General features: G+C 43.1%; 1 protein-coding gene across 2 annotated transcripts in view; it reads left to right on the top strand.

The window, feature by feature from the left end:
* Positions 1-24,575, top strand: part of BAZ1A (bromodomain adjacent to zinc finger domain 1A) — a 3,222,221-nt gene that overhangs the window by 1,584,553 nt on the left and 1,613,093 nt on the right. The window lies entirely within an intron of this gene.

Here is a 24,575-nt window from a genome sequence, read left to right as displayed (position 1 = left end):
GTGCTAGTCATCCATGGATTTAGGCCATATTTTGGGGGTGCAGTATAAGAGTAATGTGTGTATTTGTGTGGTTTGGGATGTAGCTGCTTTACTACCTCTGAGTGCCATTTGTTTCCTGGCTACTCTGTAGTTTAGACATGTGATACCATAATTTTCTGCTTGAATGCTGAGTGATTAAGCAAGCAACTTAACCAAACTGTGCTCTTGGTCTCTTCTGTAGAGAGGCAGTTGTGCTTAATGGAATCACTTGGTTAAACAAATGAAAACATGAATTAAGATGAGGGAATGTTATGGGTGTATGTTAAGGTGGCAGTTTTGTTGGTGATTCAAAAGAATCTGAAGTGGGAATCTACCCCTGTAATATTTAACAACTGGGAATGCAGAAACATTTTTATGTTGGGAAGAGGTGCTGGATTTCTGTTATGCCAGTTGCCTATGGCACATCTTGGAACAAGAGGAGGTGAGAAGTATGATATTGGCAATTTTCAACGAGAAATTCAAGGAGACTGGGAAAATCATATGTTTTCTGAGTTTGTATATATTCCTATGGTCAGGAGGATGCTGAAAAATGTATAATGTTTGATTCTAAGCTTAGCATAAAAAATAGATTTTTGGGAATGGGCAGCTAAATGGGATTAGAGAAGATTATTTGAGAAAGGGGGTTGCCCTTGAGTTCATCATGGCTGGCCATTTTGAGATATATTGATGTGCTTATTTTATTTAAAATATTAAGGAAGGGGAGCATGTTGGGGGTACTGATAGCTCTAACTGAGAGATTTAGACTTAGCTGAACAAAAAGAGATGGGCGTATTGACTTCATGTTGCATTAATATAAATGGATATAAAAGAAGTGATGGGAAAGGACCTAAGATCTTTTAGTAATGTTGAGTTTGGTAAGTGTTAGCACAGGGGTGTCCAACCTTTTGGCTTGCTGGGGCCGCATTGAGTGAACAGAAATGGTCTTGGGGCCACATATAAAATATATCATATAGTTAACTCTTTCATTGCTCTGGAAGACCACAGTCGACCTCCTGGCTGTACTGTAGGTGTATTTGAACAATGAATAAATGTAATAAATGCCTAATATTTGCCTTAAAATTCTAATTCTCATTCTAATTCTAATTCTCTAATCTAACAGTTAACTCTAACATCTTAGTTAATATGTCTATATATATATATATATATATATATATATATATATATATATATATATATATATATATATATTTTTTTTTTTTTTTTTATTTTTGTTACAAATAAGATATTCACTACAAAACTAGCATTTCTCACTGGGAAAACCATTCCAGCAGTCCAACTCCGTAAAATGTCAACATCAGCAGTCCTACAATACTATAATCCACAAAAATAACCCAATAAATTTGCAATAAAGTAAATAATTCACATTACTGACTTAATAAAGCAATTCTGAATAAGCTACAAGAGGGTCTCACCCAAACAAATAACTGGTGCCAGAAATATGGCCTCAAGCTAAATGCCAAAAAATGCATCATCGTCCCCTTTGAGGAGAGAGATGTCCCCACAAATTATCACATTAATAACAATGTTGTAAGCACGCAATAAGTCGTATGGTACTTGGGCACCCAGGTTGATAGAAACCTGACTTTTGACCACCAGGTTGTCTCCGTTGTAAGGAAAGCTTTTTACATGGCCCACTTCATTAGTAAGGGTATCTCATCCAGGGACAAGGAGGTCGTAACATCCCTGTATTCTTCCTTTACAAGAGCCATTATTGAGTGCAGTGCCCCTTTTGGCATGTGCCTCAGCAAAACACCCTGCCAAAAGAAAGACTACAACCATTTCTGACAAAAAAGGTCAAAGGACTAAGTTCACTTAGTTATCCAAACAGACTAAAAAGCTTCTTGCTTTCCTCTGTCTCTCACTGGCCCCTATAAATGTCATCATTGGCTTGCTTTCCAGGCTAAGAAAGATCCTGCCTTAAGAGACTTCCTCTACCTCAGAAATACTGGTTATACTTAAAATGCTCACTACAAAGACCACAGCCTTCACTGCAACATAAACAAGCCACTTTTTATGGACAGGTTCTTGACACAAAAACCTTCAACTTCTGTAAAAAGCTCCTCTCATTATCAAACAATGTAGTTCAGCAGCACAATGGCTGGATGGATAGCCATAAATGTAGTCCTTGGGTAAGTAGCATAGCCTTCATCAAACCAGATGGAAAATCCACATACTAACCTTTCCCAGCTGGATGGCTAAGATCTAATATTGGTTACTCAAGTCTAGTTGCCCAAGAAGAGGGGCATGTTTAAGTAAGAATTCCATTTGCAAAATTATATTCAGTATACATATTAAATCTCTCTCTCTCTCTTACACGCGCACACGCACGCACACACACACACACACACACACACACACACACACACACACACACACACACACACAAAGCCCCTACTTGTAAAATAGGCAACCTCAGTAACCACATGACACCCACTCACTGAATGAAATTGTCTGGAAGTCAAAATATCTGAAAAAAATCATAATAGAGATATTTCATCCATGTAATTTCCCACCACCAAAAGGACCATCAATAAATCAACAAACAACTGCTCGGCAAAAAGTAAATCAATAAGAAAACCATAAACTATAATGCTACATACTGATGTAAACATATAACTTGTGTCAATCCCCAGGTTAATACATACCAAATGATTGTTTCAGAGCTTCAGCTATGTACAAACAGCTTTCTCCTAAAAACGTTACTCATTGATATTTGCCTTGCTGTAATTATAACTGTAAAAAAAAAATGTTTTTAAGTTTATTCTGTACTTCAATGATTCTCAATGTTGCGAGATGTAATCTCTGCCATATTGTACGAGTACTACATCCATAATTTGCTGTCTCTCTCTCTCATGTATTGTATTATATTGTTTTGTGTTATTTTTGGAGCTTTTCTCCCCGGGCCTCTGCTGAAAATGAACCTGTGTCCAGTCAGACTTTCCCGGTAAACAAATGTAAAATAAAATAAATAAAAATAAACTTCCCTCCAATCTAAAGCCATTTGACAGTCAGACATTTTAATTTGTGCAGAAGTTACTCACAGATTGACAGTTTACTGAGCTGTAATGCTGACCTTCGCTTTTGAAAAAAAACAAATTCCCAGACTTTGTCAATAGCTCAAAGTGTAGAGAGGATTATTTATTTATTATATATTTATTTATTTTTGGAAAACATCTTTAAAACTGTTAAATTGATTACACACCCAGAAACACAGAAAAGTTATTGTGATTATGTAAACCACAGACTGCTGCAAGAAATCAAAGTCACATTAGCACTCTATGCTTATGCCCGAACAGATGAATCATACCTGTCAGTTCCAAAATAAGTAAAGTAGCTTAATTTGTTTGTGTCTTTCGGCTTTTCCCGGTTAGGGGTCGCCACAGCGGAACTCCGGTCTGCTAATGATTGGTAGTTGATTTTTACATGCTGAGTTACCAGCCCTGACGCACAAACTTCAACGAAGGTACGCCCATTCACGCATGTCTCCACACAGAAGACGCTCTAGCTGAGAATCGAACCGGACAGCGTCTTAACTGTGAAGCGACAATGCTACCGCAGCACCACCACCGCGGCAAAGTAGCTTAAGAAGGTTATTTGCAAGGTTACATGGCAGTTTATATTGGAAATAAGCAGAGATATTAAAAAGGCTCTGTTTTTCATAATTATGACGAAAAGTCTTCCAAGGTAAATACAACTTCTGATTTAGTATGGAACCATACCTCTCAACCTTAGAGCAAGAAATCTGGACAAAGCGAAAAATTAAAAGTGGGACACAGGCCCAAGAATAGTTATGCATCACAGACACCATTGAAACAACTGTAGCTGCAAACATTATACATTATTTATCTTTCTATCCCATCATTGTCAGTTAAACATTATATGGCTCATTCAGTCCTGCCTTCTTTTGCATCAAAGAAAACCATGCTTTGAAATGACAAATGCATTAAAATAATAAATAAAACACATTGCATCAACATCCTGCAACTTCCTACCTGCAAGCAACCACAGAGCTTTCACTGAAACTAGGGCTGCTTGTTTCCCCAGAATGACAGCTCTCCCTAATTAAGTCTAATGGTATACAATCTACCAGTATCTGGACTACCTGAAATAAATTATGGCCTGTAAATTGAAAGTACACTTTGTTTAATTAAACTGTATTTCTAAGCCCACTTACTATATTTGTTCAGTAACATCCCAATATCCATTTCCAGGTCACTTTACAAGACATTGGCAGTGGTAGACTTGGCATCGTTCAGAACCCCACAGGCCCACACTAATACATTGTCCATTAAATGTAAATATCCATACACTGTAAATGGCAAGAAGCTGTGTCTTAAAAAATCTACTTTTGGCATGCGTACCCAAGTATTAGGTTTTGAAACAAACATATTCTCCACAGTCTGTAAGTCTCTGTCTTTAATAATCATCTACTGTTGCAGCACTCTCAACACATAAGCACACACATACACACTAAAATCCCCAACATTTAAAAAATGACATTGTGCCTACTTGATTTGCCAGTATTGATGATCCGCCAAAGCTATGCTTACTGTTGTCCAATCTACCAATGCTTAGAACCCACCAATAAAAAAACAGTACTAGGTGCTTTTTTGTTTGTCTGGAAAAACAATACAACTTTATATGCTACAGTCCCACATAGACAGTCCACTACTGACCCATTAACCCTAGGCTGCTGTCTCATTTTTACTCCCTGGAACTGCATTACCTTGGATGACTACTTTTATTTTCTAAGCAAAAGACACAAATTGGAAGATGAGGCAAAAATCCAGACTTTTTTTTGAAAATCCATACAGTTAAGAGCTATGAGTATCATGTTCAATACAACACTCTCCCTGTCAGGAAAGCTGCAATTTAATGAAAGTGTACTCTTAATGTATGATATATTTGTGAGCTAACTTGTTTGGTTTCAGTAGGTAGACTGATCATTGTTAGCCTCTTTGTGCATGCGTCTGTCATATACACACATACACATACACACTCTTCTTCTACTTTCACGCACACAATTCTGCTTTCATGCATGCACTCACTCACTCCATACTTACCTATTAACACAGGTAATTGCTGTCCCTTTCAAAGGCAACAGTGGCAAATCCATACACGAGTCCCTCTTCAGCGAGAACACACACACACATACACACACACACTGATTGGCGCAAAATAATGGCGTAAACACACTAACCCTTTTTTGGCTCAAAAACAAAACTAGAAGGGTGCTTTGGCGCATGCGCACACCGACATTAGCATTACATGTCACGGGAGCGAAAAACACAAAACAAAAAAGTGTTTTGGGGCATGCATACATCGATGTTGCAGTTAGAGGTTGAGGGCCACATGGAAGAGCTCTGAGGGCCGCAGGTTGGGCATATCTATGTTAGCAGTTTAGCAATGGTACTTCATTTATGGTGTGACTGGTGTCTTTTAGTCATTATAGAGAAGGAAACTTCACTTACATATTGGGGTATGAATATGTGGCAGTATTTTCTTATGTCATATTATAGGCTCACATTCCTGCTTTTGTGTCCAGCTCTGCAGTTAAGCTACTACTGAGTGCATTCTTTCTCCACTACTGCAGTTTCATTGGCAGTAGAGATGCATTTGAAAGCATGAGCATACAGTTGAAACTGTTGACCTAAATTTCTTTATCCAAAGTACAGTGACTTCTGAGTTAATTTAATTTAACTAAGCAGTACAGGGAATAAACTGCCTTTGAGAGCGATGTGGAAAATGTATCTTTCTTGGGGAAAAAGTTGTGCACTCTGCAGGGCTAATTTCATACAGGTTTGTGCTGAACAGCATTGTTGGGAGGAGATTGCATGAGACTAATTTTGTTTTTATAGTATGCACTTCAGTGTGCTAGCTTGTATAAAAAATGCATGGCTGATAAAGGTGATGGAGGAGTACTTGCATATGTGTATATGCAGATACTTGATTATCATTCCATGGAACAAATTGAACGCACTCTTGAAATGGGAGATTTCAGCTCATTTCTGGAAACACAGGAGCTGTACTTGGCAAGTTTTCTTCAAATCATGTAACCTTCCTGGGGTCAGTATTCATACTTTTAGCAGTCTGTTAACGATAAGAAGGTTGAATCATAGCAGGTACTACCGGGTTCCAGTCGAGAGTTGTAGAATCCACCTGTGCTAACCACAGTCAGAGCTCTTTGTTGAATGCTTATGACCCAGAGAGGAAATGCCAATGACCTGGAAGGGTACATAGTCCTCTGTAGCCCACCAAGGCTAACGGAGAAGAGCATCTCTCCTTGCAGGGAGCTAGTTGCAACATACGTTGGTTTACACTTAAGACTTTAAGACTATAGACTTCTTTGGTCTACACCTCAGTCAGTGGACGTTCTTTAATTTGTATTTTCTTTATATTTGTGTTAGTTGTATCTTTTTTATAAACATCTATATTAAGTCACAGCTAAAACAATGACCCAGGTACAAATCATAGTGAACACCTCTTAAAATAGGTTAAATGTATTACAGCAGAAATCAGCCTGCAAATATCATAAGCGGTTTTCAGTAACTGATAGTTACAACATAATGCTTTGATCGTTAGGAAGGTAGATGTAGGGTAGAGGCATTCATTAGGAAGGTAGATGTAGGGTAGAGGCATTTATGGAGGAAGTGACCTTGAAAGTTACATGGGAAGATGTAATTAGAATAGACTAGTCACAAGTTCATGGTAAGGAGGATAGGCTAACATGTAAGCAGAAAGTGTAGCTAGTGTTGTAGTTGGCCAACCAGTTGAGAATGAGCATTGACATAATCTGGCATTTAGGAGGTGAGTATATGGAGGTGTTTCTTAAAGCTGAACTTACTGCCTTTATCCCTAAATGGGCTGGATATGGTATTCCATATGTTGGAGGTAAAATTGGAGTATAGAGCATCCCCTGATGAATTCTGGGATTTAAATTTTTGAGCCAGGAGTTAATCTTTAGAGTGGGGAGCTCTGCTAGGGTTTTATCACTGCAGTAGGTATGTAGGGAAGGTCAGTCATCTTGGGTGGTGAAGTATGGAACTGGCATTTTTTAGCTGAAGGAATACGAGATGGTTTGAAATTCCCTCCAGTTTAATTTTTGAGTGATAGTGATTTTAGGATCGGTTAGGCAAATTAGCAGTGAAGTTGGCAATTTTATTATAGCATTGTTCAAGATTTCCTAGGAGGCTGTTATGTAGGTTACTGAAGACGGGAGCATATAGGAGTATTGGTAGGCGATAACCATGTGCAGTACATTTATGACCCGTGCCAGTGAGAAATGTCCTGGGTATGTATAGACCTCCAAGCCTGTGGTGAGTTTTATTTCACATTATATACGTGAGTGTCAAACTTGAGCTTTTCAGTTGTTACACCAAGTAACTTAATGTTTGAAAACCACTTTAATATTTTCAGCAGAGGAAATTTAAAAAAATATATATATTTGAGTGTTAGCAACTGGTTTTAAGAGGAAGAGCATCTGTTTAGTGTTTTTTTTTTGGCTTTAATTATAAAGTGAGTGTTACCTATCCACTCATCTACTGAGGTGTAGGTTTCCTGAATTATGGCTTGTAGTTGTCCCAAAGGGGGGGGTGGGACAAATGATTGTAGCATCATTTGCATATTGAATCACAGTGAATGGAGATGTGACAGTGTAGTTTACTTGTGTACGTGTTGATTAGGAAGGGTCAATGGACTATTCGGTGATACCTGTAGAGACTGGGAGGAAAGAGGAACAAGTGATGTCCTTCTTTTCTCATGTTGCATTATTCATAACCTTTGGGGTTAGCCTCCACCTAATGACCTGAATGTCTGGCCAGTATACAAAAGCTCTAGTTACTACAAGGTAAATGGGATGTCTAGCGGTGACCATAGGGTGTGTGGGCCATAAAAGTGACATCTGCACGTACCTTCTTCTGAACTTCTCTGCCGCCAGTTGAACATCAGCTCATCCTGTCATCTCTGCTGTCAGATCCTGCGATTTAATAAGTACCCCGTTGGGGCTTTTTTCTTGTTCCTTTTCCATAGTCAATGCCTTTATGGGCCCTTAGGCCTTCCATGACTGCTTCTCCTTTGGGTGCCCCTCCTGTTGTCAGCTCTAGGCCTCAGGCTGTATAGAACCTCTTACAATAGAGGTCAAAGATCCTTCAAATTCCTCTTCAGAGGATTCTCTGTCTTATGCTTCACAAATGCTTTCCCCTCTAGGATATGCCTCCCCAGAGAAGGACTCTGCTGAGGGGGAGGGCCTTGCATTTGGAAAAACTCTCTGATGACACAAACAAATGGGGGAAACAAGATCATACTTGCTATGCAGACTTGCACTCCAGGCCTGAGAATTGGCGGTCCAGCATGGAGTCATTCTGCAGGCTGTCTATATCCCCTTATCTCGGAATACTCAGGCCGATAGCTTGAGCAAGTCCATGTCACAATCCCATGAATGGATACTACACAGGGATGTGTTTCTGGACATAGTCCTCAGGTGGAGTACACCACACATAGATCTGTTTGCCTTTCCTCTGAACAAACAAATTCCCTAGTTTTGTACTAGGGTACCCAGCCCCCTAGCGAGGGTGATTGAAGCATTCTCTGTTTCATTGAAGGGAATGTTTCTGTACGTATCCCTCTCCCCCACACCCTTACAAAAAGTCCCAATGAAAATTCAGCAGGACAAACCAAAAATCTTGCTGTTGACTCTCTCTTGGCCAAGACAGCACTGGTTCCCCCTCCTCCTGCATTTACCCAGGGGCAATCATCACAACTTACCTCACAGAGTTGGAACTACTCGCACAGGACAAGGGAACCCTAATCCATCCCCACTTGGAATCTCTGAGCCTAACCCTGTGGGTGATGGAGGTTTGATCCCTTTCAGACACCTTTACTCTAAGGATGTGCTAAATGTCCTGCAGGAGCCCAGAAAACCCAATGCTAGGATATCCCATCTGTCCAAATGGAAAAGGTTCTCCGTTTAGTGTCTAAAAAGGCAGCTAGACCCTTTTCAAGGAGAAGTCACCTTGGTGCTGTCTTATCTGTAAGAATTGTTGCAGGCAGGGTTGGCATATTCATCTGTTAAGGCACACCCTGCTGCTATTTCTGCTTGTCTTCCTCTTGATCATCCCCTTGTTTCTAGACTTCAAGTGAAGTTATTCCTGAAAGGAGTTCTACACCTCAGGCCCCCCAGGAGGCCAGTTCCTCCACCCTTGGACCCACATTATGTGTTAATGAAGCTCACCGTTGCCCCATTTGAGCCAGCAGCTAAAGCCTCTCTAAAGTACTGCACTTGGAAAACTGTGCTTTTGGTGGCCTTTACATCAGCCAGAAGAGTGTCAGAGCTCCAGGCCCTCATGGTCACCCCACCACTTTTAACCTTTCACAAGAATAGTGTAACCCTAAAGACTAACCTTTCTTCCTAAGGTGGTCAGTGAGTTGTCCTTGAACTAATACATCCACCTTCCTATTTTTTTTCCACAACACCAGAATGACAGTGAGAGTCCTGCATTCCATTGATGTTCACAGTCAACTAAGATTCTACCTAGACAAGACCAAATCCCTTAGGAGATCGGAGCAACTGTTGGTCTCCTGTCACCCCAGGGTTCTGGGAAAAGCTGTGACAAAGCAGACTTGTTTCTTCCTGGATTTAATCTAATTTTGTTATATCTACCATGGCAAACACCTGGACTCTTAACATAAAAGCCCATTCCACTTGGGCCATGGCCGCCTCTGGAGCATTTTTCAAGGGGCTGGACACTGCCTCTGTTCTACAAGTAGCCACCTGAGCAACTCTCTATACCTTCACCAAACACTACAAACTGGACCCCATCTCCAGATCTAGAGCAGGTTTTGCTAGGACAGTCCTGCATGGATTTTTGGAAAATAGTTCCACACCACCCTCTGCTTCTCTGTGAGCTGTGGCACTCACCCAAATGTTATGAATACTGCAACATAGAATAGTTATGTAAAGTCTTACCATAACTGTAGATATCCTCCTCTTACTCTATCCCACCCTCCTTTATGTTCAGGCTGGTGAGTTTTTCTGTAATACCCGAGTGGGGTATGGTGTCAAGCCTTGGCGAGGTCAAGGTAGGCTGTGTGAACCAAAACAAAAAACAAAATCTTGCTTTTTTTCCCACTTTTCTGAGAGTTAAAAAAGTTCAGTTACAGGCTTGCTGTTCCTGAACTGTTTGAAAGTTTCTGTGAGGCCATTTTTGCTTGGGCTGGAGGAGGGTCTCTCTGTTGATCAGTGGCAGTGACTAACATTGAGCAGCTTCCCTGCCCCCCGTAGAGGTGGTTACTGACTTGAAACTGTAGTTTTATTGGCCACTAGGGGTCATTTCCATAACTCCTTCATCTTCCTCTCTTAAAACCTAGTTGCCTCGTGGTTTGGGCGTCTTTTCAGGCTTGTTGGCTGTTGGTGAAGCACCCTCCAAGAGGAAAAAACGCTGAGAGAAGAAGGGAGCCACTTTTTTTTTCTCTGTTTATTTGCTAAGTTTTTCTGCATAGCTGCCTAGCTTGAGCATTTTCTGGCTTGTTAAACTTGATTTCTGTATTAGTAGCTGTATTTAGAGCACAACCAAAAGCTGTTTGCTGAATTTCCTGTTTGCACTTAATTTTAAATCGTTTTTTTCTTAAAACTTGCATATTTTCTGTCCTTGACCTAGCACTCTTGTGTGGGATCATTTACTGCACTGTTATAACTTGATATTACTTGTGAACCTCTGCTATCTCTGTAAAAAACAAAAAAAAAAAAAATCTTGCTTTTTTCCCACTTTTCTGAGAGTTAAAAAAGTTCAGTTACAGGCTTGCTGTTCCTGAACTGTTTGAAAGTTTCTGTGAGGCCATTTTTGCTTGGACTGAAGGAGGGTCTCTCTGTTGATCAGTGGCAGTGACTAACATTGAGCAGCTTCCCTGTCCCCCGTAGAGGTGGTTACTGACTTGAAACTGTAGTTTTATTTTCCCTTTTGGGTCTATTCCTGCTTCTTTCCAGCCCCTGCTATCAAGCACGCTTTAACGTGCTTTAGCGCGGAGTTGCCACTAGAGCAGCATCGGGCAGCGCCCGGTTAAACAAGGTTAAACTCTTTCTGGCTCCAGAAAGTCTGTTCTTCAATTTTTCCCTTAGAACTGCTCTGTTAGGAACCTAAACAGTTTACACCTACACTAACAAGTGCAGCACTTGTTCCAAATAGCTTTTCTTCTCAAAAAGCTCAGCACTTGTCTTATAAGCATATCCCTTGTCTTATAAGCATTCTCTTTGCAGGTCAAGCACTCCTATATTATACAAATCTCTCACAAGCAAAACCCCCCAGGAGTGCCCACTTCCCTGCTAAGCCCACTACTTTTCTGTCTCATACCAACTCATAATTCTTTCTAGCATGTCGAAGGGTCAGATGCTGGCGTCCTCTCCTGCCCAGTTGGTGAATCTGGGAATTCTGAGACAATGTTACAATTGCCTCATGTACACGGACAACCCTCTCCTCCTCCCACGTAACACTAACACTTGTGAGAGATGCAGCTATTTAGCCAGACTGGAGGCTGAGCTCTCTCAACTCAGGACTGGCAAGACCAGGCAGGAGGAGAAGGCAACTACACAAACCACAATACCAGTCTCACATAACTCAACCACACCACTGAATCAAACACACAAACACACTAAGACATACTCGGAGGCTCTGAGTAAAAATTTACCTAAACAGCAGAGGCTTCCAAAGCAGACACCCAAGCAACTGCAAACTCAATACACCACACAAACAACACATAAACAACAAAATCAGTGTGCAAAGCAGTCACTGCCCTTAAGGCCAAATACAACACCAAACATACTTGTCATAGGTGACTCCATAGTCAGACACACTGACGTCCCGCTCACCAGACTGAGTAAGGAGAAGGTCACAGTAAGCTGCCTGTCGGGCGCTAGAATCCGCCACATAACACAAGCACTCAGGTCTCTCAACAGCAGGTACAAGTACGACTCATTGTCCACGCTGGTGTCAACGACCTGAGACGTACCTCCTTGGACTACATGAAAAGAGACATTGAGGAGCTCTCTGATTATGTAGCCCAGGCAGGTATGACCCTGACCTTGAGCAGTATCCTACCTTCACCTAGAATGATGCCACAATACAGTGATAAGATGATCAGCTTTAATAATTGGCTTAAATTCTGGTGTCATTCAAAGGGGATCCAATGTCTGTCTGCCTGGGATGACATGCTGGACAAGCCACGCTGCTTCGCAAGGGACGGCTTGCACCTGTCAGCCCTAGGCTTCCGGATATTGGCAAAGGCTCTTGCCACCCCCATAGTGCCTTTTTTAGGCAAGGCTCAAATTCTAAACCTACCACTCTAGAACACAAAAAAGTAAAAAAACTAAGGGTAATGCTGCTCAATGCCAGAAGTCTCAATCTCAAGATGCACGCACTCGAGGCCCTTCTCAGTATGGAGAACATCGATGCCTGTGCTGTGACAGAAACCTGGTTCAAGGCTCCTGAGAGCACCCCAGCACTAGCAGGTTTCACCTCATATCATGCGTTCCGCCCCAAAATCCGGACAACACCAAGAAAGGAGGGGGGGTGTCCATATTCATAAAGGACACCCACACCTCAAGGTTGGTGGCAACGCACGATGCATCAGAGACCATCCAGGTGCAATTAACCATAGGCAAGACTGCTCTGCAATTTGTAGCATGTTACAGGCCACCCTCTCAAACTCAGGAACCTCACATGGCCTTCCTGAAAACAATGGAGGGGATAAATGTATCTCCAAACACCATCATACTAGGTGACTTCAACTACCCTAATATAGACTGGGAACACTACTCAAGCCCAAACACTCTAGCCCAAAGGTTCCTGGAGTTCATAAACTCAAATGCCATGGAACAACTAGTCACCATCCCCACAAGAGGAGAAAACATACTTGATCTCATCATCACGAACATGGGATCACAATGTTCAACACCAGAAGTATACCCCTCACTGGTGAGATCAGATCATAAACTAATCTCGCTGGAGGTCCTCATCCGCCCCACCTGAAATAAAAAGACCACAGTGAAAAACTTCTCAAAAGCCGACTTCACACTTCTAAAAACTAGTGTGGTCTCCTTTAAGGCCCCTGAGCCAGTGGTAAACATTACTCAAACCGCTGAATCACTTACAAATGCCTTCTACCAGCACCTACAGGACTGCATGGATCAGGCAATCCCAAACAAAACTAAGACTCTTTGTACCAAAGGCAAGCGTCCAGTCTGGTGGACCCCAGCCATAAACAAGCTCTACAACAAAAGGAGGAAGCTACTACAAGATAGAGCAAAATCCTTGAAAGGTAAGACACCTTTGATCATTATAAGTAAAAAACTAAGAGCTCTCATAAAATCATCCAAGGCAAATTTTGAGAAAAAATCGCCAAGGACTCAAAAGACAATCATAAGGCCTTCTTTAGCTATGTTAGAAACCTAGGAGGAAACTCCCAGATATGCTCAGAATTAGTTCAAAATGATGTGAAGATTACTGAACCTCCACACATTGCCAACATACTGGCTGACAGGTTCAGTGGAAACTCCCCGCCCCCCTAAAGGAGAGATATCTATACCAGAGGATTGTACACCCCCAAACATCTACAACGCGCAGATGAGAACTGCTCTCCCCAAAGCAAAAAACACAGCATCCATGGGACCGGATGGTGTCCCCGGCTGTGTGCTCCACGAACTCAATGAGGAATTAAACCCGCAGTTAGGACAGCTGTTTAATCTTAGCCTCACCTCAGGATACGCATTACCAAGGAGTGGCGCACGACTGTGGTCCCACTTCACAAGGGCGGTGCCTCCACCGACCCTGGAAATTACCGTCCCATTAGCTTGACAAGCCTTATCTGCAAAGCCATGGAGAGGATCATAATGGAACTCATAAATAAAGACATAGGGAACTTGCAGACTTTGGATCCAACCCAGTTTGTTTTTTTTTTTTTTTTTTTTTGGCAGATCATGCCTTTTAAACTTGGTTGACTTTTTCGAGACAGTCACCAAGGCCATTGATGAGGGAAAGGCAGTCCATACAGCCTACCTTGACCTGGCAAAGGCCTTCGACACAATACCCCACTCAGGTATCATCGAAAAACTCATCAGCTTGAATGTAAACCCATACATCACAAGATGGGTTGCAAACTGGCTAAGTGACAGAACCCACAGGGTCAGAGTTGCTGGAGCCATGTCAGACTCAAAGCCTGTCACAAGTGGTGTCCCACAGGGCTCAGTCCTGGGTCCACTCTTGTTCGGCATCTACTTTTCTGAAGTACAAGCAAACACAGGAGGGTTATGGCTGACAAAGTTTGCAGATGACTGCAAACTGGGCCATAGTCGAAAACACATCTGACACAGATATCCTTCAGAAGGGCCTCACAGAAACGGATAACTGGTGCCAGAGCCATGGCCTAAAGTTAAATGCCAAGAAATGCATAGTCATACCCTTCGGGAAAAACAAGGTTACCCCTAGCTACCATATAGGTGGCAATCCACTGAGCACAGAAGAAGTCATCAGGGATCTGGGGACCCAGGTTGACAGTAGCCTTTCGTTTGACACTCATGTTGCTAAAGTAGTTAGGAAAACCTTCTACATTGCCCACCTGATCATGAAGGGATTCACATCTAGATCAAGGGAGGTCATCGTCCCCCTGTACTCATCACTTATTAGACCTATGATTGAGTACAATGCCCCATTCGGAATGTATCTGACCCGACACCTGCAGCAGCTGGAAAGGCCCCAAAAGTTCCTCACCAAAAGGATAAAGGGTCTCAAAAATATGTCTTATGCCGCCCGACTGAAAGAACTCCAGCTCTATTCAGTCTCATACCGCTTGCTCAGAGGTGACCTGTGCCTGACATATAAGGCCATGTTAAACCCTGATTTGATGAATATGCTTCACCTCAAAAAATCTAGATCCCTCAGAACCACAAGGGCGGGAGACTTAAACCTTGACACGGTTATTAATAGAACTTGCTGGAGGGACAGATTCATCACCCAGAGACTCCCTATGCTGTGGAACAAAATCCCGGTACATGTGAGGCAGAGCACCTTGCTGGCCTTGTTCAAGAGGAATCTTGACCAATGGATGGGGGATCGCAGATATACCCCAGGGATTACTTCAGTGTCACTGCTTGACAGAGGCACAGCAAAATAATAGGCATAGTTTTATTCAAACTAAAGGGGTGGCGAAAGCCAAATAACTATGGGCTAGGCTTATAAATGCCCTTGGGCAGATAGCCTAGTATGAACCTATGAACCACCTTTCCCTCATCTGTCGCCTTGGTGACTGTCTCGAAGTCAACCAGGTTTAGTAAGCATGATCTGCCCTTAAAGCCGAACTGGGTCGGGTCAAGTGTTTGGAGGTTCCAAATGTCTTTGTTAATGAGTTCCATGATGATGCGCTCCATAGCCTTGCAGACCAGGCTAGTTAGGCTTATGGGGCGATAGCTACCAGGGTCAGTTGTGGCCCCTCCTTTGTGGAGAGGAATATCTGCTGCTGTGTTGCCATTCTATGGGCACGTAGCCTGTGGAAAGGCTGAGGTTGAACAGCGTGTTTAGGTGGGGGGGGGTCAGTTCGTTCTGTAGTTTGTGCAAGACACAGCCTGGGACACCATGTGGCCCCACTGTGTGTTTTTGAAAGGGCTGTTTTCACTTTTGCGTCTGTGATTTTTGGGACACTACACTTTTCTGGTATTGTTGTGGGCCCTTTTGGAGGTGAGAGGGGGTTGACGTTTGCACTGAATCCGTCTGTCAGAATGTTGGCAATGTTAGTAGGTTCAATATATTTTGTGCTATTTTGCACTAGTTCAGTGCAGATCTGCGAGTTGCCACTTAGATTCTTAACATTGCTACAGAATGCTTTGCAGTTATCTTTTGAATCCTTGGCTATTTTTCTTTCGAAGTTAGCCTTGGATGATTTCATGAGGGACCTTAATTTCTTACTGATACTGATTAGGGATGTCTTTCCTTCTTGGGATTTGCTTTTTTTCTGAACTAGTTTCTTCTTTCTATTTTATAGCCTGTTTATGGCAGGGGTCCACCAAACTGGTTTCTTTCTCTTAGAGGAGTGAGTCTTGGTTTTGCTAGGGATGGCACGATCCATGCATCCTTGTAGGTGCTCATATTGTGCATTTGTAAAGGTTTCTGCATCTTGGACAGTGTAATCCTTTAGCGTGGGGGCTGGGAAACTTACCACCTCTGCCTTAAGTAAGGTGAAGTTTGCTTTATTTTAGAGTAGTTTCTGGTAAAAAAAAAAAAAAAAAGGAGGGGATACTTCCTTTCCTGAAGAGTCTAGATTCTAAATCTCAACTGGAAGATGTAGGGATGGATTCAGTGTTTTGTCCTCAGATTTCTGATTCAAACACAAGGGAGAGTTCACTTTCTGATTCTCCCTATGGGAGTTTCTCTTTCTCTGCGATTGTTGCTAGACTGTCCCAGTGTTTTCACTGGGAGAGCACAGGTTTCTCATTCCCTCAAAAAATACTAAGAGTTGTTACAGAAGGATTTTCCAGAACCTACACCCATTCCTCCTTTCCAGTCTGCTGTAGAGGATGTGTGTATGTGTCTTACTGCCTGCAACTTTCCTGACAGTCATCTAGCTAATATTCTTCATGTTTCACTGTTGCAGTCATTACATTTGGGTTATCTGCCTGCAGGTAGCCCTCAGCCAGCCTGAATACCAGAGTCTTGGGTTTCTACATTGGATGCTGTCTCTTCTTCCATGACGTTAGGTCATCAGGGGTATAAAACATGCAGCCAACACCATTACGTAAGTCTTTCTTGCCGCGCAGTGCCTGAAGCAGAAGCAGTTCGCAAGTGCCAGTCGGCCGACTCCTGAAATTTTCATTTTCGAGTTTCAAAACCAAAGTCTTCGAAAAAAGCTAAGTACCCCATTGGGGGTCCTTTTTCTTGCTCTTAACCGATGTCAGTAAAGGTTAAGAATCGTCTTACCTGTGGAAAGCAAATACCTCAAAGATTTTCATTCGTACTGCATTCCTTGCTTAGGCCCAGACCACGACGTCCCTCGCTGTAGGTTTTGTGCCGTATTCAACCCCCAAACTATTCATCGGTCTATTTTCGCAGAAAATTATTTTGGTACTCTAACTACCCAGAAATGGCTTTGGTAAGCCATCCGACTACCGATATTCTGAAAAAAACGTAAAGATAAAAACAAAGACAGACTTCATAGGTCCAAAACTGCCGACGTTTCCGTTAAGCTAGTCACCAGTTTGCCGGTACTCAGTGAGGCACTTTCGCAGCCCCTGATACCTGCTACTTCAGATTTGCAGGCCTCTACTGAGACCCATTTGGAGTCCGGTATGCTGTGAGATGCTTCTTTGAGTATTGAACCTGCGGATGTCTCTACCTTGGATGGGTCTGGAGCTGCTGTGCAGGCACCGGCTTCTGAGGGTGTACTCAAGCCTCCAGCTTTGCATTTCAAAGTGGCACCATCTTCTTCAAGGCCTAAAACTCGACCCACACCTAGAAAACCAACGTGCAAACCGCATGGTCAGGCCCATATGCCTGAAAAACAAATGCTTAGAATGACTGAAGACCTTATTACTTTAATTAAGGGAAGCCAGCCTTCCAGCTCTGAGACCTAGAACTGATTTTTCCTTCTGATTCTTCTGATGAGGATTCTGAAATTTCTGTTTCTCCTGATTACCAGGATTTGCCCTTCTCTACCTATGAGGATTCTGATGCAGAGGATTCCATTCCCTCTGCTTCCCCTCCAGAAGATTTTTCTTTTAGTGAAACCTTGCACACACTTAGGGAGCATTTCCGCTGGGAAAGCCATGATTACTCTAACTACAAAAAGAGGCTTAGGAATTCTTACTCCTCCCACAACACAGGCCTTTAGCTATCCCTCCTGTTCTGGACATTGCAGATGATGCCTTCTTGGAATCTCGCCTGGCCCCAGACACTTTACCTCCAGTTCCCAGAAAACCTGACAGGTATTGGAGTACCTGATTCTCACAAGTTCCTCTTCAGGAATCCTACTGCGGATCCAGGGACCCTTTCCCAAGGACCAAAAGGCATTAAGGCTACTGCTGCCAAAAACCCTATCCTCTCTGATAGAGATTCCAGGGCCTTGGACAGATGGGGTAAGAAGGTGTACACTTATGCTACTTTGGCCATTAGGGCCTTAAATTGCCAGTTTCATTTGTTAAAGTATCAGCAGCATATTATGGGACTACTTAAACAGAAAATTATGTTGATTCCTGACTGTGCTGAACATAAAGAATTAAAGGATTTAATGCATTCTGCTGAACAAGTTGGTAAACATACTTTGCAATGTGGTTTTGACTGTCTAGAAGCATCTTGCAGGGCTGCTGTCATTGGGTCTGTACTTAGAAGGCATGCTTGGCTTAAGGAGCAAAACTTGCCAGATCATGTTAAAGCTAAATTACTGGATGCTCCCTTAAACCAAGACCGCCTGTTTAGCAACAAAGCAAACGTTGAACTTAAAAAGATGGAGGAAAAAGCTAAATCTATGCAAACTGTTAAAAGATTTCCTGCAAGTACAGCCTCCCATATTTAGTAGGCATTGGCCTTCTAAGAATTGGTCCTTTTCAGTCTCTTCCAGGCCTTCAGTCCAAACCCAGGAACAGCAGACCACCTAGGCTACAGTCTCAGGCTGCACACAGGCTTAAGCAGTGGGGGGCTCCTACTTCCAAAGCTGGAAGTAGTAAGACACCCCCCTATGGAAAAATGTCGCAATGACTTAACCTTAACCCTTCCAAGCTCTGCTCAACTGCCTGCTTCCTTAAGAGGAAAGCTCGCCCTGCATGCAAAAAACTGGGAACTCATTACCCAGGACAAATGGGTTTTAAATATAGTTTTCCAAGGATACAGATTCCACTTCAACACCTTACCAACCCAAAACGATTGGCCAGACCTACCCCTAAATCAGTGGGCAGAGGCTCAACAGCAGGTTCTCTCTCTTCTAAGTATCAGGGCTATTCAGCCTGTCCCAGCAGAAGAAAGGGGACACGGTTTTTACTCAAGAATTTTCCTGTTACCCAGAAAAGACAGCTCTTGGCGTCCTATCCTGGACCTCTCTGATCTAAACACCTTTTTGGTAATCCCAAAATTCAAAATGCTAACACTTCAACAGCTGCTTCCTATGCTAGGCAAAGATGCCTGCTTGGCAACCTTAGACTTAAAAGCTTACGTGTACATTCCAATAAGGGAATCTTGCAGGAAATACCTGCACTTCAGAGCAGGCTCCCTGCACTATCAGTTCTCTGTATTTCCATTTTTGCTTATCTACTGCGCCCAGGGTATTCACCAAGTGTCTAGCTCCAGCTATTGCATTTTGCAGGCAGAGAAATATTCAAATATACCCATACCTTGGTGATTGTCTGATTCAGGCAGAAAGACAAGACATGCTATTAGAACGTCTGGCATTTTTAAAGAAACTTCTAACCTCGCTGCGGTACACCATAAACGAAAATATATATCATATAGTACCCTGCCAACAGATTGTATTCCTGGGAGCAAGCTTGAACACAACTTCCCAGTTGGCTTACCTCACACCAGAGAACCAAGTTTATTTGACAGCCCACTTCAATCTACTGGCCACAAAGACCCAGCTATCTGCATGGAAAATCCTGCAAGCCCCTGGGGTTCATGGCCTCTTGCATTCTACTAATTCCATATGCAAGACTGCATATGAGGAAACTACAGTAGTATCTAAAAAGCCTATGGTGTCAACATTGTCAGGACCTGGAATCAATGATTCCTATCATTCCTTGTGTAAAGACAGAGTTCCTTTGGTGGGCAGAGGCCTGCCACCTCAACAAGGGGCTCCCTTTCAATCTACCCACTGCCTTCCAAACCCTGAGAACAGACGCATCAGACTATGCATGGGGGGGGGGGGGGGGCTCACTTGACAGGGCAGTGCATTCAGGGCAAATGGACCCCGAGTCAGATGCACCTGCATATCAACCAAAAAGAAATGTTAGCTGTACAGAATTCCCTGACAGCCTTCAAAGACCACATCCTTCCAGAACAATTATTGGTAAAGACAGACAACACCACAGTTATGTGGTACATAAACAAGCAGGGGGGAACCCACTGGTACCCTCTCTGCAGACTAGCCATTGCTCTGCGGAACGCAACCTTGAGCTACCAAGTGCACCTACAAGCTCAATTCACTGGAAGACAACCTAAGCAGCAATCTCATGGACCCACACAAATGGAAACTGGAACCAAAAATATTCAGCCTCTTGAGGAACAAATGGGGGACTCCAGAGATGGACCTGTTTGTCTCCCCCCAGAACTACCAGTTGGACAAATTCTGTTCAAGGACTCCACACAGTCAAGCTTGGAAAGTGGATGCCCTGTCCTTTACCTGGGAAAGCCTATTGGTTTATGCCTTTCCCCCTCTGCCTCTCCTCTTGAAGGTTCTGCTAAAGCTCAAACAGGACAAACCAAGGACAATTCTTATTGCACCAGACTGGCCTCGCCAGCACTGGTAGCCCCTCTTGCACAGCATGATACTGCTGTATCCATGGCACCTACCTCAGACACCTTCCCTGCTGTCCTAGCAAGTGGGCCAGATGCTGCACCCTAAACTTCAAACCCTGAACCTTGCAGCCTTGCTAAATCCTTGAGCTCTCCAATACCATCCCTCAATAAGTAGCTGCTAGAGGTCATTCTGGAAGCAAGGAGACCTAGTACCAGAAAATCCAGTGCTGAAAAGTGGAAAAGATACTGTTCCTGGAGCCAGGCCCAGGGAATGGGCACTACGGTGCCCAGTTTACCTCATTTTCTTAAGTACTTAACAGAGATGCTCCACAAGGGCCTATCCTTCTCGTCAATTAAAATTCATGCCTCTGCAGTTTCAGCACATTAATACTTCTCTCACTCCCTGTTAAAGCAATTCCTCAGAGGGGCTAAAAATGTAAGACCCCCCCCCCCCCCAAGCGATCCCCTACTCCTGCCTGGGACCTGAACTTTCTTTTGGAAAAGCTCACTCTCCCTTCATGTGAACCAGCTGCAACTGCAGAGCTGAAATTCCTTTCTTGGAAAACTGCCTTCCTTCTAGCCATTACATCAGCAAGAAGAGTGTCTGAATTACAGGCCCTCATGGCAGTTGAGCCCTTCATTATCTTCCATGCAGACAGGGTTTCCCTCAGGACCAGTCCTTCCTTTATGCTCAAGGTGGTGTGTAGTGTGGCCCTATATCAATCCATTCATTTATCTACCTTTTTCCCTAATCCACAAAACAAAGGAGAATGAATTCTGCACTCTTTGGACGTACACAGACAACTTGGATTTTATTTGGACAGGACTAAGCCTCTAAGAAAATCTGAACAGCTGCTAGTTGGCTTTGCTGCAGGGGCAGAGAGGGTAAGGCCATTTCAAAGCAAACCATTTCTAAATGGATAGCCCATTGCATTAATTTCTGCTATAAGCACCATGGAAAAACTTACCCCACAGGGAAGATGATCACATTCCACTAGGGCTGCATCTACCTTTACAGCCTTTCTCAGAGGGGTCCCTACCAGGGACATCCTGGAAGCTGCTACCTGGAGCTCTGTTCATTCCTTCACCAAACATTATTACATGCCTAATTTTTTCTAAATCCAGAGCTGGTTTTGCCAGTGCAGTATTGCAGGGCTTAATAGCTGGTCCTAATGCTCTATAACTTCCTCCTCCCTTTCTTAGCTTTGGGAATCTACCCCAAATGTAATGGCTGCAACAGTGAAACATGAATATAGTACAGTTGTGTACACTTAATAAATGTAGATGTTCGAGTGTATTCACTGTTGCAGTCCTGGTTACCCTCCCTCCAGCCCCTTGACTTATCTTGGCTCTACATTTCCTTCTTGTTTGGTGTATTTGAGCCTTCTGGTGTATTTGCTTTTTGATGGAGGTGTAAAATAACATATAATTGCTTCCCATTATGGGGTCCCCTGACATCTGGGGCAAGAAAAACTGATGTAATGGCATCGGCTGCATGTTTTATACCCCAGACGACCTGACGTTATGGAAGAAGAGAGGGAATCCGACACAGGAATCCAAGACTGTGGTATTCAGGCCGGCTGAGGGCTACCTGCAGGCAGGTAATCCAAATGTAATGACTGCAACAGTGAATACACTCGAACATCTACATTTATGGTAAGTGTACACAGCTGTACTTTCTTAAAAAGGCAGTTTTTTAAATTTTTATTTACTATTCCAAAACAGTGTAAGAAGCTTCTAGGAAGATATCCATATGACTAGGTAATCACTGTATATTAATTAGATAATAGCAGAAATAGCTAACTTAAACTCATTCTAAGTAAAAAAATATTAAAAATGTATAATTTGAAATGTACAGAATTACTAAGTATTCAAAAGTAATCCATGCAGGGTAGACAGTCTGTTTACAGTCGAAAATCCGTTAGGACAAGTTTGTTTGCTACTTCTACTACCATTATCTGATCTGATTAATATACAGTGATTAGAGTTTTCACACTGTTTTGTTTTTGGACCCACTATACTTGTTTAGTGGGTTGTCTGAGACTTTGCGGTACCACGGAGATTACTTGATATTCATCGTGTTACCCTGCTGCAGTCATCACACTTGGGTTATCCTGTCGTCAGGCAGTCCCGTAGTCGGCCGTAATTCCAAAGTCTTGGTCCGGCGTTAGTTGCTGTCGCCTCTTCCCTGACGTCAGTGCGCCAGGGGTATATATAATGCAATTGACACCATTTTCTTCAGTCTTTCTTGCCGCGCGGTGCCCGAAGCAGAAGCAGTTCGCAAGTGCCGGTTGGCCAACTCCTGAGATTTTCGAATTCGAATTTCAGACCGAAGTCTTCTATAAAGCTAAGTACCCCGTTGGGGAAACTTTTCTTGCCTCAGACCGATGTCAGAAAAAGTTAACAATTGTATTTCTTGTGGGAAGCAAATGCCTCATAAGGATTTTCATTCTTATTGCATACCTTGCCTAGGCCCAGACCACGACGTCACTACTTGTCGGTTTTGTGCTAGGTTTAGTAAGCGTACTATTAAAAGACGCTTTGATTTCGCACAACACTACTTCGGTAGGAAATTTAACTACACCATGCCATCGGAGCAACCGACTGCCGGCGTGCACAAAAAACGCAGGGATAAGGACAGACAGCCCAGGCCTAAACCAGATTCCGAGGTCTCGGCAGATCCTGGTCTCCGGTTCTCCCGTCCTCAGTGAGACTCCGACGCAGCCCCTGACTACCGCAGATCTGGAATCCGAGACCGCTACGGAAATTTTGACGGAATGTACCAGGCCGACGCAGCCTTTTACCTCAGGCCGTACTGACGACTTTGCTACAAAAGACGGTGCTACAGAAATGCCATCGGTTTCTGAAGGCGTTTTCAGACAGACGACTCTCACCATTAAAGCGTTTTCTAAGTTGAAGACTACTCCTAAATCTAAAAGGACTGCACTTCAGTCTCCTGTTCAAGGCCCCATGCCTAAGAAACAGATGCTCAAAATGGCTGAAGATTTGATTTCTTTAATCAGGGGTTCCCAGCCCCCTCCTGACAAAAGGGCTAGACAAGAGGAAGATTTTGCATCCTCTGAGCAACTGTCCATTTCTTCAGACTCCTCTGAGGACCAAGACTACTACTCCTCTCCTTATGAAGATTCTGATGCTGAGGACTCTATTCCTCAGCTTCTCCTCCTGAAGACTACTCCTTTGGGGAAACTTTACACACTATGAGGGAACATTTTCACTGGGAAGGTCAGGCCTACAGAGAGTTTCTTTTACTCCCCCAACACAGACCACTTGCCATCCCACCAGTTTTGGACATTGTGGATGATGTCTATTTAGAATCCAGTTTCAACCCAGACTCTCTACCTCCTGCTCTGGCTAAGCCTGACAGATACTACAGAGTGCCTGATTCCCACAAATTTCTTTACAAAAGCCCTGTAGCTGACCCAAAGACCATCTCCCAGGGTCCCAAGCGGGCTAAGGCTTCTATGGCTAAAAACCCAGTACCTTCTGAGAGGGATTCCAGAGCACTAGACAGGTGGGGGAAAAAGGTTTACACCTCAGCCACACTAGCTATGAGGGCACTGAATTGTTAGTTTCACATGCTTAAGTATCAGCAATTTCTAATCTCTCAGTTAAAGCAAAGAATAACCACTCTCCCTCAACAATCTGAATGAAGTACAAGATCTGTTGCACGCCATTGAGCAGGTGGGCAAACATACCTTACAATGTGGGTTTGATTCTTTGGAGGCCTCCTGCAGAGCTGCTGTCACTGGGTCTGTTATACGTAGGCATGCTTGGTTAAAGGAACAAACTCTGCCTGATCATGTTAAAGCAAAACCACTTAGATGCTCCCTTACAGCAGGACGTTCTTTTTGGAGTTAAAGCAGAAGTTTTAAAGAAAATGGAAGATAAGGCAAAATCTATGCAGACAGTCAAAGATTTCCTACAAGTACAACCCCCTCGCTTCAGCAGAAACTGGCCAACAAAAAATTGGTCCTTTCCAGCCACTGACAGACCACAGAGGGGTAAATACAGACGCCCAAGGGGCAGAGGACAACCACA

Source organism: Protopterus annectens, chromosome 6.part0 (assembly GCF_019279795.1).
Source record: "Protopterus annectens isolate FY-2018-M chromosome 6.part0, PAN1.0, whole genome shotgun sequence".
Lineage (NCBI taxonomy): Eukaryota > Metazoa > Chordata > Ceratodontiformes > Protopteridae > Protopterus > Protopterus annectens.
Note: the sequence above shows the minus strand (reverse complement) of the source record. Positions and strands in the feature narration are given on the sequence as shown.